This window comes from Salmo salar, chromosome 26 (assembly GCF_965601325.2).
Source record: "Salmo salar chromosome 26, fSalSal1, whole genome shotgun sequence".
Lineage (NCBI taxonomy): Eukaryota > Metazoa > Chordata > Actinopteri > Salmoniformes > Salmonidae > Salmo > Salmo salar.
The window spans coordinates 26,216,389-26,226,274 of NC_138316.1; positions in this window are offsets into that span (position 1 = coordinate 26,216,389).

The window sequence follows — 9,886 nt, forward strand, 5'->3', positions numbered from 1 at the left end:
TGGGAACAACTTCCAAATTCCTTGAGAGACAAAAACTCAAAAAAGGAGTGCAAGATAGAAGTTGTAGGTGCATCCATTTTCAAAGAGTAAGAAAAAATAGTGGGTGTGCTTGTGTGGATTAGCCTGCCTTTATGTTTACTTAGTTGTGTTTTTCTGTGTGAAATCTGACTTTCCAAGCACGGTTGTTGGGCACATTGGTTTGCTAAATGAACTTTTGAAAAATCCACATGGGACAATATTTCAGAAAATGTAATTTTACATACTGTTTCACATCATTGCATCTCCTCAGTGTATTTATCTCTCAAAGCATTTGACTGCATTTCTTTGGGGAAGAATGAATATGTAATGGATATTTAAAAGCATCTCCGGTCCCTCTGCATTTTGAAGAATTTAACAAAATAAAGGTTCCTATGTTGGCATGTGTTATTATCTCAAAGCCATCATTCAGCTCTCTCATGCATACGTTAATTACTCAACCACACCTTTATGAATATGTAAATGTAGGCAGAATGCTTCATTAATTAGTAATTCATACATTTTTCACGAACCCAATACATTGCCAATGTAGTCTGATGAATTAACAGCGAGAACTCTGAAAAAAGGAAGGTTTTCAGTGGTTCTGAGCGAAATCTGTTATTTGTGTTTGTCAATGTAGAGCAGGGAAAAACATCAGTATCATTCATGTACTACTGTGGAGCTTGTGTTTGGTTATCCATGGATCTCTGGTGAATTATATGCCTTGGGGGTTTTGGCAGTGTCTCTCTCAATGTAGAAATGTTGGTAAAAAATGATGTCAATTTTGCCATTGCCTTCTGAACTGTATCTCATCCTGGGGGAAGCAGCACTGGTGCCATGGTTACTGCTCAGGACCAGGAGGGCTCAGTACCTGTATCACCAACCTGGACTCAGGCGTAGATGCAACATAGTAAATGCAAATCTGGGACACTCCAATTAGTATGATATGTTACGTTTCATATGTTATGTATTAATATGTTGATGTCCATCATCCACTCCGTATGATATGTTTTACCAATTACAATTCGTACAATATGTTACGAATTTGCAAAACTTGTGAAATGTTACGAATTCCAATTTGTTGTGGCTAGCGTTAGCTAGGTGTCTAATGTTAGCTAGAGGTTAAGGTTAGGGTTAAGGTTAAAGTTAGGGATAGGAGTTAGGTTAAAGGGTTAAGGTTTGGGTTAGGGTTAGGGAAAGGGTTATCTAACATGCTAAGTAGTTGCAAAGTAGTTAAAAAGTAGTAAGTAGTTTCAAAAATGCTAAAGTTGTCCGTGATGAGATTCGAACACACAACCTTTGGGTTGCTAGACATCCACCCTACTTTCATTTTTGTCTTAAGTGTTAAGTGACCTTCTGTCTTACCTAACCATACCAAACCCAGCATATCATACTAATTTGAGTGTCCCGGATTTACATGTATTATGTTACGTTTAGTCTATGAGACCAGACTGAATTAATAAGCTTAGATGGACATGGAGGCCTGATCCTAGATCAGCACTCCCACTCTGAGTTGTTTTATGAATACGGGCCCAGGGTTGTCCTCATAGGGAGATGAACAACAGAAGGAAGGCTGGGACAGCGAGGACTAGGGAAAACAGTATGACTTCTGAATACTGGCACAGTGATAGGGACCCTTGAGAACTCTTTGGCACCAAACTTGCAACCCTCAGCAGTGCACTGGCATATTGTCATTAACTGAAAACCTGCCCCTTTCCCGCCTATATTCTTTGAAGTCAAGCTTGAGATCTATGACTGAAATGTGTTGGCCCAATATAGTAAAAAAAAGAAAATGCGAATGTAGTTGCAAGAAATTATTGCAAAATAATGGGTGATTGTGGATATCAAATCTGTCTTTTTGATTTATCTGTAAAGAAAAGTATTGTATTATGATTATGCCAGGGATCCAAACATCTTTAAAATAACTTAGTCTACTGAAACTTAGACCCATAATGTAGTATGCTAACAAAATACAAAGGGAGATAACTGGGCGGCAGGAAGCCTAGCTGCTGAGGAACGCTCCACTTTGTTCTCTTATATGGAGGCGGAGCTGAGTTTTGATAACTGGGCGGCAGGTAGCCTAGCTGCTGAGGAACGCTCCACTTTGTTCTCTTATATGGAGGCGGAGCTGAGTTTTGATAACTGGGCGGCAGGTAGCCTAGCTGCTGAGGAACGCTCCACTTTGTTCTCTTATATGGAGGCGGAGCTGAGTTTTGATAACTGGGCGGCAGGTAGCCTAGCTGCTGAGGAACGCTCCACTTTGTTCTCTTATATGGAGGCGGAGCTGAGTTTTGATAACTGGGCGGCAGGTAGCCTAGCTGCTGAGGAACGCTCCACTTTGTTCTCTTATATGGAGGCGGAGCTGAGTTTTGATAACTGGGCGGCAGGTAGCCTAGCTGCTGAGGAACGCTCCACTTTGTTCTCTTATATGGAGGCGGAGCTGAGTTTTGATAACTGGGCGGCAGGTAGCCTAGCTGCTGAGGAACGCTCCACTTTGTTCTCTTATATGGAGGCGGAGCTGAGTTTTGATAACTGGGCGGCAGGAAGCCTAGCTGCTGAGGAACGCTCCACTTCGTTCTCTTATATGGAGGCGGAGCTGAGTTTTGATAACTGGGCGGCAGGTAGCCTAGCTGCTGAGGAACGCTCCACTTCGTTCTCTTATATGGAGGCGGAGCTGAGTTTTGATAACTGGGCGGCAGGTAGCCTAGCTGCTGAGGAACGCTCCTTTTCGTTCTCTTATATGGAGGCGGAGCTGAGTTTTGATAACTGGGCGGCAGGTAGCCTAGCTGCTGAGGAACGCTCCACTTCGTTCTCTTATATGGAGGCGGAGCTGAGTTTTGATAACTAGACGCAGGAATTGCTAGTAACAACATTGAGTCACCATCAGTCGATTCATGTAAAAATGTAATTCTGAAAACGCTTACATGTACCTACCTATGTTTGTCCTGTACTGCTGCAATCCTTCCACAGGGTGCTGAAATATAAATTTGAAGTGAATATAACCACCGACCTTTTCTTTATTTGTGTTGCTCAACTCAGTGTGAATGTGCATGTGCCAATTGAGTCAGTTTTGTTGTTGCTAGCAAATCCAGAGTTGAGCAAGGCACTTACCCCTAATTGCTGCAGGGTTGCTGATGAATGGCCGCCCCTGCCTGTGACCCCACTCTCTGAGGGTGTCTCAGGGAGAGTGGGATATGCAATTTTTTTTATTTCCAATTCACATACAGTATTAATACGTACATGTGTGAAATAGCACAAATATAAGCACCCACCAAATTATTATTATTACTGATAACACTAGAGAGGGATCTATTACTGTAAACAAGTGCGTATTATAAACATGTTGGCATGCTCACTCAACCTGCACAGCTGAGGCAGTGAATATTACAGCACCTCAGAAGCATCTGGTCCACACATTAACATTCACTCCATCCACAGAGAAAGTGTTAGTGTGTGTGTGTGTGTGTGTGTGTGTGTGTGTGTGTGTGTGTGTGTGTGTGTGTGTGTGTGTGTGTGTGTGTGTGTGTGTGTGTGTGTGTGTGTGTGTGTGTGTGTGTGTGTGAGACTGTGTGTGTTGTGTCTGTGTGATTGTGTGTGGTGTGTGGGTGTGTGTATGTGAGACTGTGTGTGTTGTGTCTCTGTGTGATTGTGTGTGGTGTGTGTGATTGTGTGTGGTGTGTGGGTGTGTGTATGTGAGACTGTGTGTGTTGTGTCTCTGTGTGATTGTGTGTGTGTGTGTGTGTGTGTGTGTGTGTGTGTGTGTGTGTGTGTGTGTGTGTGTGTGTGTGTGTGTGTGTGTGTGTGTGTGTGTGTGTGTGTGTGTGTGTGCATGTGCATGTGCATGTGTTTGAATGCTTGTCTTTTAAGTCCTTGTAAGCTGTAATATATTCATTAGATAGACCCACTTGATCTTATTTGTCTTTGATAATCACTTGAATTAAACAGACTGTGTTGGGTGTTTGCTTTGGGGACCCCTGTACTAGCAGCACTATGAATGGAGACATGGTCTTGTTGACCTGCATTGACTCAAGGTCTGTTTGGCTGAGTGGATTTTAGATGAACCTCCCTATTAAATCATGAGGCTTTTCTGGAGTAGATGGAGGAGACAGTGGAGGATATACTATGGCAGGAGCACATGTTGGCTAGCGTACATTCCAGGCACCATGAATTTAACATGAAAGCTACAGACAAGCACACTGGGATGTTGCCTTTCCTGTAGGGGATTCCAGTCTGCTACCTCTTGGATGCAGCCACTTTGTTCCTGCCTCCCCATTGGCCCAGGCATACAGTATATTTATGTAAATGGTAGAGGGGCTCCTTAGCTGTAAAAATGAGTGTACTCAGAGGAGAGGGTGTCAGGGGACCTCTGGAGCAGGAAATATGGGGTGGTGGGCGGGGGGTTAAAAGAAACAAACAAATGTGCCATCATGATAATGTATAACACTTTACAATTCAAAAGTGCATGCATTAAATCATTACGCTGGATTATTTTAATAAAACTGTATTCGTTTTGAATAATGGGGCGAGTGGGGTTTTGTGCTGTCAGATTTAAATGCAGTGCTTTCTCACAGGGCTTTCTCTGAGATATGGGCCTGTGAGTTGAGCTTGGCATGAATGTGGGGAACACACATGAGCAAATGTGTTCCAAGCGATGGCTAGAAAAAAGGTCAGCAACAACCTACACTATGAAGTCCTTTGTTTGCATTGATCATCATGATTATTTCAGTTATATGTGTGTTGGAAGCTATACTGATGTGTGTTTGGGTGCATGTCATGTGTTGGTTCATGAGTCTCCTCTCTCAATAGCAGATTCAGGATGGGTATGAAAACATTTCCACCTGCAGTGGTTTCTTCTATCAGCTGCCCCCATTGGCACTGAAATATAGCTGTATACTGATGGTGTAGAGAGACACAGAAAACATGCAGACTTATCCAAGTGCCATGTTATGGCTGAAGCTTTGACTGGTCTTGCTGCAAAGGTTTATGACATCTGATTCTGTAGCATCTCCTCCATGCTTTTGGAGCCTTTTTCCTCTCTGAAGACATGGTGGAACTGATGAGAAACTGATCTATGATTAAAAGACGGAGCCAGAGGAATTAACATTGTCTCCCCTCTGCAAATTCAACACATTCTGTATTCCATAGAAATATGATATTCCAGAAAGCTTGTCAAGCATTCTGATTATCGCTATGCAATCACACAGATGCAAGTGATATTAAATATTCATCCATCTAGTTCCTTGATGTCACGACTTCCGCCGAAGTTGGTGCCTCTCCTTGTTCGGGTGGCGTTCGGCGGTCGATGTCACCAGCTTTCTAGCTGCCACCGATCTACGTTTCTTTTTCTATGTTGTTTTGTCTTGATTGTACACACCTGGTTTCCATTATGTTATAATTTACTCCTTATTTAACCCTCTGGTTCCCACATGTTTTTGTGCGTGTTTGTCCGTTGTGAAGTGGTCAGTATTTCTGTGAGCTGGTGTGTTTCCCAGTGTGGAATATATGTTTGGTTTATTTTCGAGTAAAGTTACGTTTTTACTCAGTTCTGTGTCCTGCGCCTGACTTCGTCCAACCCGCTACACACTGACACTTGACACTTGAGGAATAATGGTGATGGAAAAATCTTGGAAGTTGTTTTCTATTTTTTAATGATTATTTTAACAAAGCTAAAAAACTGTGCTGGAAATGAGAAAATCTGCATGCAAAAAGAAAAAGCTATGTTTGGTGGATAAAGGATGATAACCGTAGAGGTGCGTCTCTCATACATTTAGTAAAACCATTTCTCTATTTCTCTCCCTCTCGTCTCAGACTCCATCTAAAGAGATTGACACGCTAATAAACTGATGTTAATTAGACATACTTTGAAATTCTCCATCCTGCTCTCCTCCATTTTACCATTCTGGATCTGGTGGCTTATTAAATCATTTGCTGCTCTTGGGTGATCTCCTTTTGAAACTCGGCCTGACCCTCCGGGCACAATTTATTTTTTATTTCAAAAATTATTTTTACCAGCAAATTTTGCATTAGTTCAAGAGAATTATAAATCATTATTACACAGGCAGACACTTCAAACATTTTGTTTAAAAGCTTTCTGCTCGATGAGGCTTCAAAGGAGATGTTGGGACTGATGACTGTTACACTGGCATGCATCCATTCATTAACACACTGAAGTTGGCATGATAATATTGCGAACATGCCCCATAAACTATAAGACAGTGTGATTGTATTAAAAACCTTTGTTACAACCAGGAGAAGGTGCCCTATAAGGATTATATCAGGAAATGCCAAAGCCTAACACAGAGCAGCAGCAGCACAAGCGATCAACAGGGAATATGTGTGTAGCCTAGCCTGCTGTCTGATCAGTGAACTTCATGAAGGTATTTTAATAGGCCTAATTGGCTTCTAGCTACAAATCATTACTGAGATAATACCATGAAGGTAACACTTGATTACAGGCTATTACTTTTGATTGTCTGTTCACCCATATACAATTGGCATGCTCTTGATGCTGGCATATGTTTTATATCAGTAAAAGTGAAAATGTACTTTCAAGCAGAAAATAAATTATTTACAAGACGCACATCAGACTGAGTTTACAAAGGAACACAGGATTCACTCTGATTTTCTCAAGGGTAACACTTAACTTCTTCTGCTGGTCTTGACACTTTGGGTTATTGAAGGATCCTGATTTGAAAGCAAGGGAAAGCTGAATGTCTCACTGAAAAGATATTCAGACTTCCTTTTGTCTTATTCAAATCTAAAACAACCTAATTGCATTATTTGTTGTGATTTTTATTCTAAATGCAGGTGCAAAAATCATGAGAAGCACACTGACTATAAAAAGAGCTTAATTAAGAATTCCCATTTAGTAACTGATGTTAAAGCCTTGGCGTTGGTAGGATAGGTATGTTTTCATTCTCCTCCCTTAATTAGATATCACATATTCTACAAAAGATGTATACCTTGGAGGCAGAGCCCCAGCCTTGATCAGTGTAATTGTGTGACTCTGGAGTTGTGAATAAAGACTTTGTAAGCACCCATGGCACAGCCAGTGGAACAAAAACACTGGTCCCAACATCAATTAGGATGGTTCCATTAGCATGGCTTTGTTTCCCAGTCCCATTGAGCCGCAGATCAAAATACAGTCAGGCAGTTTAATTACCCTCCACCCAGGGGTGGCCAAGCCTTTTGATTCGCCCTGCTTCTTTCATTCTAATATGTCACATTGTAGTAAGCCGGCCTATCTTTATAAAGGAAGTGCTCAGAGAGAATGTCCAGAATATTCGCCGTAGTGGTAATGTCCCAAGTGCAATTACAATTAATTTAGATGTGCAGGCTGTACTAAAAACACACAATTCATTCCAACATCCAATATGTGATAATTTCTATGATGGTAAAAAAATTTCCATAATTTAAGATATTAGTCCAAGTAGCCCATCAATCCACATAGAGTACTAATAACCAGTTGGTAAAAGTAATTGTTTTTTAAATGTGAGGAGCCATTAGATAAAGTTATCCATTATCAACCTATTGGCGAGAGTGTGTGAGCACAGACATAGCCCTGGACGGATGGACTTGATGAAGGGAAAACTAGTTAGAAGTTCATCTTTAATCGGGCATTGCACTTAGTCTTAGGGGGTTCTGACCACTTACAGTATGTACCTGATCAAGAATGATCATATATTACCATTGACAGTGTGGTGAAATGTACTATAAAATATTAACAATAATAATAACATCTGCCGTGTCAGCTAAAAAGGGGTCTGGAAAAATGTCCCACTGTATAATAAATGTTGAGAGTAGGGCTTCACATTTTACAGGGTTATGGGCGTTCTTAAATTATAATGTTCGGCTGCAGCGTGTTTTGGATATGTAATTGAAGGTATACAAGGACGTAAAAGAAGAATTTTAGATTATAATGAAAAATATTAATGTATCAGTTTATTGGTTTTGCTGTTCAGTGCATTTCATTTGAAGAGCCAGCAGCTACAGTATCTTTATTGTGGTTTTGTGCTGAATAGACATAAAGGCATCTGTAGATCTAAAAATGATTCTGACTCTTTATATAAAAATGACCCAGCTGTGGAGAAAATACTTGAATAAAATGTTGCAATTATTTTTTTAACTTTAATTCAGAGGATAAACGAAATAGGAGCTCTGAATATCTAAGGTGTCAGTACTTTTTAAAACTCATTCTCGCTTCTGGAATACTTTCTGCTAAACCAAACACTGCAATCTGTTTGGTATTAAGACTCTGTTTTTCACGTAGTCTACTAAATTGTAATGCCATTTTGCCAGAGCTTTTTCTTTTCAGTCCCACTGCAGAGAGAGGATGTAATGGTGTGTGGTTGAAATATTCCTCCATTGGAACTGTTGTTATCATCAGGGTTTATTCAGATCCACTCTCCCTGTCCCAGGCCAGGCACAGACATAGCAAAGCTATCATTACAGCTGAACCTTCACAAGGCATGACTTGGAGTGATTGAGGAGGATTTGACTCGCATATTTCACCAAGTCCACAATGACGGCATTCACTGGCCATACAGTATTATCTTTGGAGGACTATCACGTTTGACTTATTGCATTTGTAAAAAGGTTAAAAAATGTTAAAAAAATATGTTTCAATTGATCAATAGTCAGCTCTTATTATTAGTACAAACAATAACACTTTATGTAGTGTCAGAAAAAAACAATACTTCATCACCTCAGTCTTTTAACGCATTGTCAACATTTCTGTGTACCTCTAGCTGTCCAATACTTCCCAGGAAAATACTCATTTCCCTTTGACAAAACAGTAAAGCTGAATGGCTACAATCTCAGCTCATGAAAAGGCTGTACAGTAGACTCCTTTCAAATCAAGCCAGCTTGCAACTGGTCTTATTTTGCTATTGAGTTGATTTTTGCATTCCCCTTAAAATAACCCTCTTAAGGTTTTATGATGGCTCTTTATTATTGCGGCTTTAAGCTGCCTGGTCAAATAAGGAAACAATTACAGGATGTTGGCTTGGATATTGGTTCAATTTGCCAAATAGATTTATCTTCATTCTCATTGCAGATGAAAACATTCAGAGATTTTTGCCAGTTTATTAATCAGAAACATACCATACAACAATTTCAATATTATAAAGGGTATAATTATAATTTGGTTTCATTTTTCAAATGACTGTCAGCCAGGCCTGGAAACAATTAGGTCCATTATCTAGATATTTCTTTGTTTCTCACATAATTAAATCTCAAATGTAAAACTGAATAGCAGAGAAACAGAGAGCAGTAGCCTTTTTCTTTCATATTCTATAACCACGGATTTGATCAATAAAATATTTTCCATGTCTGGTATGGAGGAGAAAATCCTATGTTTTCTAATCTGTGGTGAGGCTATCAAAAGGCCTAGAAGACAAAAATCAACCTAGAAGACATACATTGTCTATTCATAGAGAAAATATATTCCCTTTCTGTACGTTACATTTCTTTTTCACCCAGACATTTGCATGAAGATGAGTAAAGTATAGTAGCTAAACTATTTGAAGTTTGTCGTCACTGGCATTGATCAGCGAGGTCTCACCTACAGTACATGACTTGCCAAAGGAGGTACGAACTATTAGAACTAAATGACTAGGATAAGTCTTTAAGCTTCAGGCAGGAGAGTCTTAAAAACAATCTCTGTGCCTGTGAACTCCTGAGCCAGGATCTGATTTAAAAAGAGATGAATTTACATGGCTGTGGCATGTTGCCATGCTGCCATTGCTTTCAGTGAGAGAGGGTGATGGAGGGATTTGTCTAATAACCGTTATTGAGAATTTTAACTAATGCCTCTGCAAAAGTGATTTATTTTGGATAAAAAAGGAATGGTGATGTAAAATATATGTCATTT